Genomic DNA, 7,865 nt, shown 5'->3' on the forward strand with positions numbered 1-7,865 from the left:
TTGTCTGCAGAAAGCCCCGCAATTACCCAAATCTGTAAATTACTTTGACGTTCTGTTTCCTAAAGGAAGAGCAGTTGCTCTTGTAGAAAATTATTTCTGCACTTTCCACCCCATCTCCTCCAAATGCTGAAAGAGAAACAAAGACTAAGAAACAAAGACTATTGTTGTGATGTCCGCAAACCACCCAACGCACCCTCACTCATTTCGCTGTGCTGAAAACAGATGCTGCTTTTCAGTGGTATGACTCTATCCCAATTGCTCTCCTGAGGTTGCCAATTACACATTTCCACAACTGCCTTGACCCTCTCATTGTTTAATGATTTGCCTTTCCCACAGATTTATGTATTTTAAGTTGGGGAGCTAAAAGCAAATAAGGCCGGCATCCATCTCTGCTCCAGTGTTTATGTGCTTTTATGCAAAATGCCCATCAGGAACATGCAACACTATACAGTCCTCTACTATGCAAGAAGCACCTTTAATCAATTGAATTTTTTCCCCCTTTGACAGATCACATTTTGATGGGTGACAGGTAATAGAGCCTCATAAGAGAACAACGCAGAGCTGGCATTTAACAAATCCATCAGCCTACTTATCATCTCCTTTCCTCAATAACAACACTAAGGAAGAGAAAAACACGTTTCCATGGAATTAGAAGCTGGATCGCCAAGATCTCCCTGAATGACCGCTAGACAACAGATGAAGGGCCTGATGCTGATGCAGCAATAACACACCCCGCTGGTACCCGTAGATATCAGATGCATTGGAGCCATGGAGGACCCTACAGGCTGACAAGCTGTGCACCAGCTCACACACCTACAGCCATTTTGCTTCCTTTCTCTTGCCCTTCCTTAAAACAGTCTATAATATCGTACACATCTTTCTTATTTTAATTAAAGAGTAACTGCTGTTAGATCCCATTCCTTAATGCTGCATTTAGGCGATCACCTTTCAGGTACCTGTGGGATAGAGAGTGACCAAAGGGACAGAGAAGCAATACCAAGAAGTCACATGACAATCTAGAAAACAGCTATTTTGATGAGCAGGTTTCAGGCTTAAAGACCATTTTGATCTGGTTGGAATAGTCTGGATTTGCAAAAAACAATCTGATAATTGAGGTAACACTACAATGCATCGTCATGGTTTAGACAAGAAAATAAACAGACACTGGGCTCGAGCCAAAGCCTTCAGAATCTACAGAAACACAGCTTGTGCTACGGACAGAACACCTCAAGGTACAGCTACCTTCACTGCAGTTTATGATTTGTAGCTCACAATCCCATTGGAGCAGCCCAAGAGAAGAAAAAGGTTGGAGAGGTAGGCATTACAACACTGCAATTTCCATTGCAGTTACAGACAACAATCAATTAAAAAGACAAAATAAAACCATGTTATTACCAAATTAGATGAGCATCCTCCGTAAAAGACACGCATACCAGATAAGAAAGTGACAACACACACCAAATTCTTTAATAATCATTCAGATTTGTCACTACAAATATGTTTTGTTACCCAACGTACTTCATTTAGCTTGGCTAACCCTGCTTGGATTTCATGAGCTTTCCTAAGTGCACAGGGAAAATTAATTCAGTCACAATTAAGAGAAATGTTTATTTCTTTGCTCGTGTGGCTGAAGCAGTCCCTATTCTCAGCAGTACTTTTGCTCTTTCGTTTTTATATTTCCCGAATACTTCCTCCTTTTAAAAGTAATCCATTTCTTTATTGCCCCTGTTTGAGCCCAGGCATGCTGCGTGCGTCTGAGTGATGAAGATGAGGTGGATTGGAGGTGTTTGGCTTTGTAATTTCATCCTTGAATTTTGTGATTACTAACAGGACAACTTTTTTAATTTGCTCTTTTGTCTCGATTCCCCTGGCTGACAATCTGCTCTGTGAGCTAGGCTTTTTAATCAATCACCTAGATAATCAAATGTCACTGGCTATCTGCTCCGTGTAATTACTTTTGCAATTAAAAATCAACCTCAAGTTGCCTCATCTAATTAGAGGGATGGGCAGATTTTCATCGAGATTGATTTTTTAATAAATATTGACTTAAAATGCCATAATCTCATCATATTCTTTCATTTTCTTTGTACCAAAAATCAAACAAATGGAAGAATTAACAAGCAGAATGATTCATAGGACATCAAAGGCTTTTGCTAGTTCAGACATACAAAATTGTGCTATACAGAAGCCTAGCTTATCTCAGTCTAATAACACTCAAAAGCTCCTACCTTTTATTAGAAAAAGAACAAAGCAGTTGCATCATCATGTATGTCGCTTTCTAAATTAGTCTAAACCAAATGAATTAACTCTCAACTATAATTGCGTGGCCTGCGTATGACAAAAACACTGCAGAGGTTTTGCTGAATTACTCTCTAGGTGTTCTGGAAATCATTTGCTAATAAATCACAATATTGGGAATTTGATGCCAACACCTAGAGACTGTCCTTTTGTTTTCCTTCCCTAAAGAGGAGTTAATTGAGGATGCCCATTATCGCTCTATCAGTAAGAAAAACACTGCCCTGTTTTCCATTGTGCAGTACCAAAAGCCACCAATCAACACCAAAAGGTCTGCAACAAACAGCCACCGAGAGCAGTGGTAACCTAGAAAGAGCTGAAAGCCTACTTGCATAGGGAGCAAAGGAAAGTATTTTTGAATCTGTTCAAATATTAATTGTCACATCTGCAGAGCAGCCTGGAATGCATCTCTAAGAATAGATGCTACCTTCTTTTACTCATTCCTGACTCGTTTGCTGCTGGCCTTGAACACCACACCTTGCTGCATGCAGAGAGGTTCCAGCAGGAGGAACGGCTTGGGGAGGCATCACTGCCCAGTTCTTGTGAGGGATGGAGTCTGCTCCTCTCCCATCCCCCACTGGAAGCTGCAGGACTTGGGCACATCTTTCCTGTTGTCAGAGGGACACCCAAGTTTTGCTTGCCTTGTTATCACTATCCTTGCTGTGCCTTCCTGACACCTCTCAGGAATGCATCCATACATTAAGGATACAAAGATACAGATGGCAGTGAGTCAACCATGAACACAGGAGGAAAAATTCTGCTTATCAACAGCATATGAATATTACATCTTATTTGCTAAAGAACCTCGTTTGTTTAATAGTTACTGCGATAAGCTCTTAATGCATGTACGTACCTCAGCGATCCAGATCTCTACAAAGTACTTATTACTGCTTCAAGCGACTGAATTAACTCTAAATGTACTGTTCTATTCAGATTATAATGAGGGAACAGGATACCATAATTACAGTAGCTGAAGGAGTATGCCATACTTCATACTGCAGCCAGGCAGAGTATACAGCATTTCCACTGGAAACATTAGTAGCTAAAGAGCACTCACAATAACTGTTGAGATACTCATTAACCTCTGATTTGCTACCATAAGACTATATAATTAAGGGGTACTTTCAGCAGACATCCTCACAAGGTATTTTCCACTGGAGCACGTAGAGGCCTGAGCTACAATACCGCTTCTCAAGTGAAACACTCAGCTCCTTGTTCCATCCTGCTGAGGGGCAGCGATCCCAAACCACGAGAACAATAACCATCAGATACTGAGGGGGATCACGTGGGAGGAGAGAATATAATCCAGGACATTTTAGATTAACTGCCTGAAGTCACTAACTATTAAAGTAGCGCTACCAGTCTGATAACAACATCACAGATTCTTTATTGTGAATAACAATGCTGTGTTTGTATTGTGCAAAACAGCACTGGCAGCTACACTGCCAATATATTGCCAATACATTTATTTTTGTTTCACAGCCAACAAAATGAGAAGTAATTCTGTTGGGAAGAATAACTCCATAAACATCCTTAGTATTGTGATGTGAGCTGGTCAGCCTCTCCCCCCATTTTCCAGCTCTGCTGATGGGCTCAGCTCCTGGTATGTCCTGCCTGGCACCTGTGGTCTCCCTACTGGTCACTCAATCTCACCCTGCAGAGGCCTGAGAACTGACTAGATAAGAACTCAGGCAGGGAAACGGGACTTTCAGGAGATCTGTGAGCCATTTGGTTCTCTGTTTATTTGGGGAAAGGAAAGCAGATACCGATCTGACTCTTGGCTTCAGTAGCAGATGTGAAAGTTGCATGCAAATATCCCTTCTCTCCCTCCCACTAACAGAGCACAAAGAACATCCATATTTCCAAGCACAGCAGCAGGTCAGGGAAATTCCACCATGTGAAGGGATGGGCTGGTAAGTGGTGCATGCTCCTGATGCAAGAGGATTCCTTATAGGGGCTTCCTCCATTATTTCAGGCCAGAAATCAATTAAGTCTTATCTGTTTCTTTCCCAAAAGGGAAAATACCACCACAAAACCACAGCATCACATACAGCCTGCAACGCTGCCATCTCTCTTACAGTAGCACAAAGATGTGGCCCAAACCACATACACACCTGAAGTTCTACCAGCAGGCAGAAGAGCAGGAAGGACCTGATCAGAGTAATTGTTTCTTAGTAGTCCAGATAACTCATCTTGTGGAACCAAGATAAATATCATCCCCCAGAGGTGCTATCAAATGCCTTCTCCAGTGTATCGATATCATGTGCTTTCACACAAGCCTCTGCTTAGAAAAGCTGGGTAACATCCAGAAGCATGTGAGAGAGCTTAAAAAGTCCCTTTCCAAGGTAAGGAAGACTTTGAGGATCATAAGTCATCCCTAAATCCATCAGCACCAAAACACTCTGAGAAAAGATCTCGCACAGCTGGCGATGTCCAGCCCTGTCAGATGTGACTGAGTTACCTTCTAAACAGAAGGTAGAGCAGCACATGGCAAGCCTGCAAGTTAGCAGGCCCACCTCACAGGTAATGAGGCCAGACAGCAGATAGCTGTGCTGCAATTACACATGCCTCTGTCCCAGCACATGTTCCCACACACTGCACAGGCAAGCTTTGCATGCAGTGTGCATTTAATATCTTAACACTGCAAGAAGATTCTGTGACACCTCTTCAGGGTACAGAATGCAGGAGCTTACCTGGGTGATTTCTCTAGAACTTGCTCAAAAATGCCCTAACTTTTCATTGAAAAAGCCAATACAGTTGTGAAGTCCCACTTTACCTCTAACAGTGATGTCCTTGACAAGCTCAAAGCAGGGCACCTCCCTGGTGTGCTGCAGAGCCATTGGGCTACACGACTATAAAGGGAGCGTTACGTAAAGGACTTAATTTCCTTGCACTTGGTGATAACGCTGTAATTTCTCTCAACAAGGCAGCCTTCTAACATAATAAACTTATGGCAAAATAGAAAAGGGAGATTAAGAATTGTTTTACATTCCGTGGTATAAGATTTCTAGTTATATTAGCATTTTGAGGAGGATTTATTTGGAGATTGAGGATTAATTCCCATGAAATCATTATACAAATTTCAAAATGTCAGCTACTTTGATGGAGCTTACGATTGTATCTCCTTCTTTTGACAGGCTACGGTGTAAAACAACTTCTGTGTGGAAGCAGCACAGAAATAAAGCAAGGATAGGATAAATAAAGACAGGTTTCCCAATCAGCTGTCTTTTTATTCTGATTACTTGTAGGACAGAGCAGTAATAGACATTTTCCTTGGCACAAAATAATAAGAGCGGTACTTATCGCTTGTTGCCTACAGCTAGTGGCAAAAGGAAATTAGAAAAGTCCAATGAAGCTGAGCAGTAATTAATCATCATACAGTGGGGCCTGTCAAATCAGAGGGGTCTTTCCAGCTGATAATGCTGCCCACCGCAACTCAGACTGATAGAAATTAGAATTCCTTTTCCTCTGGCAGAAACCAAAAAGAGTAGAGTTCACGCAGTGACTGCCTGACCCATTTACTGGGATGCCTGCATCGAGTTTAACACCAAACAAGAACAGCACTCATCCCTCAAGGCAAAAAATAAATAGAGAACAACAGTTAGAAGGCCTGCCTGGAAAGAATAAACAGCACTTAGGTGCTGTTTCTTTTAAATACTAACGTTTCAACCTTGGTTAACAGAGAAAGATTTGTTTTTTCAAAGCAAACATATTTTCTCCCACGCGCAGGAAGGAAATGTCAGAACTCACAACAGAAAACTTGTGCAAAATGACTACAGCAAGAGCACCCGGTTTCTTTTACAGATAGGCAGTCTCACAACTCCTTGTGAATGATGAATAATCAGGAGAATTAGAGCTTACTCCTTCCCAATAAAGCCAAAGGAGATTTGCCACTGACTTTAATAGAAACATTATTAAGCAATGACTAGAGAGGACCTAATTTCACGCCACAAACCACCTCACATGTGCATTTCCCTGCAGATGGTCCATGCAGAGCCCAGCCTGCAACCATGAGCAGCACCCAGACACACCAAGATCAACACAAGGCAGCCAAGTGCCCATGGATAACACATGTGGAAGCACCACATCCCCAACCCTGCTCCTACTCACAGCAGCTCCTGGTGCCCCCAGCCCCAAAATGATGCTCCTGAGTGGAAAAGAGACTGCTGAGGTCGCCCCTGGGGGACCACCATACCATAAAGGCCCATTTCATCTCACTACCTTACCTATAACCCAGTCTCTTCTTAAGTCTTGTAAAACTAACAGCCACTCACTTCTCCTGTGCTATCTTTACTTGCTGCTGTACCCACCTGCTCCTCACATAGAGCTATGGAACACCAACAGTTGGGCTCTCAATAGAGCTGAAAAAGGTTTGAAACACACAGTCACCTGCCAGCCTCTCCTGCTCTAATTAGCTCTGATTGCCCTAACTACCTTCACCTGGCACTGTCATACCCCCCCAGGAGCCAGTAGCTCTGGATCAGCACAGGTCTAGTTTCTAAACCCACATGCTAAAATCAAGAGGACCTGGTGCAAAATAACTTTTCAAAGCACAGACTGGAGCAGGCCAAGAGCCACAGCTGAAATAGAGAAATGCAATTACCATCACCACGTGGAACAAGTGTGCAGAGTCCTGCTCGTATCCTGCTTCTCCATTAAGACCAAAAGAAAGAGGACTAAAGAAAGGCCTTCAAAAACGAAAGGCTGAAGAAAATTAACCTCATTTGTTAAACATTAAGACTCAAATATTTTTAACGCAGCTCTCAACATCAAACAACTAAACGTTATTAATTAAATACAAAACATGGCTGAGAAGATGATAAGGGCTAATACCTTAAAGGAGAGCACATTTTACAGCATACTGCTGCAAAAGTGCCAGGATAATAATGTGACAGAAGCCATCAGGTGTTGTTAGAGCACCAACACCACATTTTACACTGCTGCATAAAGAGCAGGGAAAAAAGTTTTACACACACAAAGAACGGCCCAAAATCTCGGGGCTCGCATCTGAATAACACGGCTGTACTTTTTCCTTTTCTTTGGGGAAGTAAGGGATTCCATATTGCTACAGAAAGTATGCATGCATGGGTACCTCACTGACAAACAGCCTTTGTGAAGGTAAAGTGTCTTTAAATCTGACTGCGTGCGGCTCAGCTTTGAGATAACAAGTAAAGTTACATAGAGTTGGAATGACACAAGTATAGTTGTAAATAGATAGCCAGAGGGTATCTAAGGAAAAGACTCACCAACTCCGAGGTCTTCAGTCAAGATGGACAACGTTGAGGCTCACCTCCAGAACTCCACAAAGGAGCAACCTCTAAAAAGAGATCCTGCCTTAGTGGTGGTCAGCCCCTAAATGGGATCTAGGAGAGGTGAAATCAAGCTCCGCCCCTCCTGGTAGCACAGCTGAATTACCTTCACCTGTGCTCCCACAGCTGACTCATCAGTTGCCTCAGATGGTTAATTAGAGGTTCGGGCTGTGATCAACAGTTTCCCTTACAGCAGATAACAACATTAACATCTGAAAAACAAATTGTTTTCCTTTCATCTGAGGTACACCATGGATTCAC

At 42.5% G+C, this 7,865-nt stretch overlaps 1 long non-coding RNA gene across 2 annotated transcripts in view; it reads right to left on the reverse strand.

Annotated features, from left to right (window-relative positions):
• The window catches only part of LOC140257476 (uncharacterized), a 75,368-nt gene extending 67,761 nt beyond the window's left edge, over positions 1-7,607 (reverse strand). The window contains exon 1 of one of the 2 annotated variants that reach the window (XR_011905029.1): positions 7,542-7,607. This is a non-coding gene — a long non-coding RNA (uncharacterized lncRNA). The remainder of the gene's footprint in view (positions 1-7,541) is intronic. The other variant, XR_011905030.1, reaches the window with a different exon arrangement.
• Positions 7,608-7,865: the final 258 nt, after the last annotated feature.

Source organism: Excalfactoria chinensis, chromosome 11, assembly GCF_039878825.1.
Source record: "Excalfactoria chinensis isolate bCotChi1 chromosome 11, bCotChi1.hap2, whole genome shotgun sequence".
NCBI classification, from domain to species: Eukaryota; Metazoa; Chordata; class Aves; order Galliformes; family Phasianidae; genus Excalfactoria; species Excalfactoria chinensis.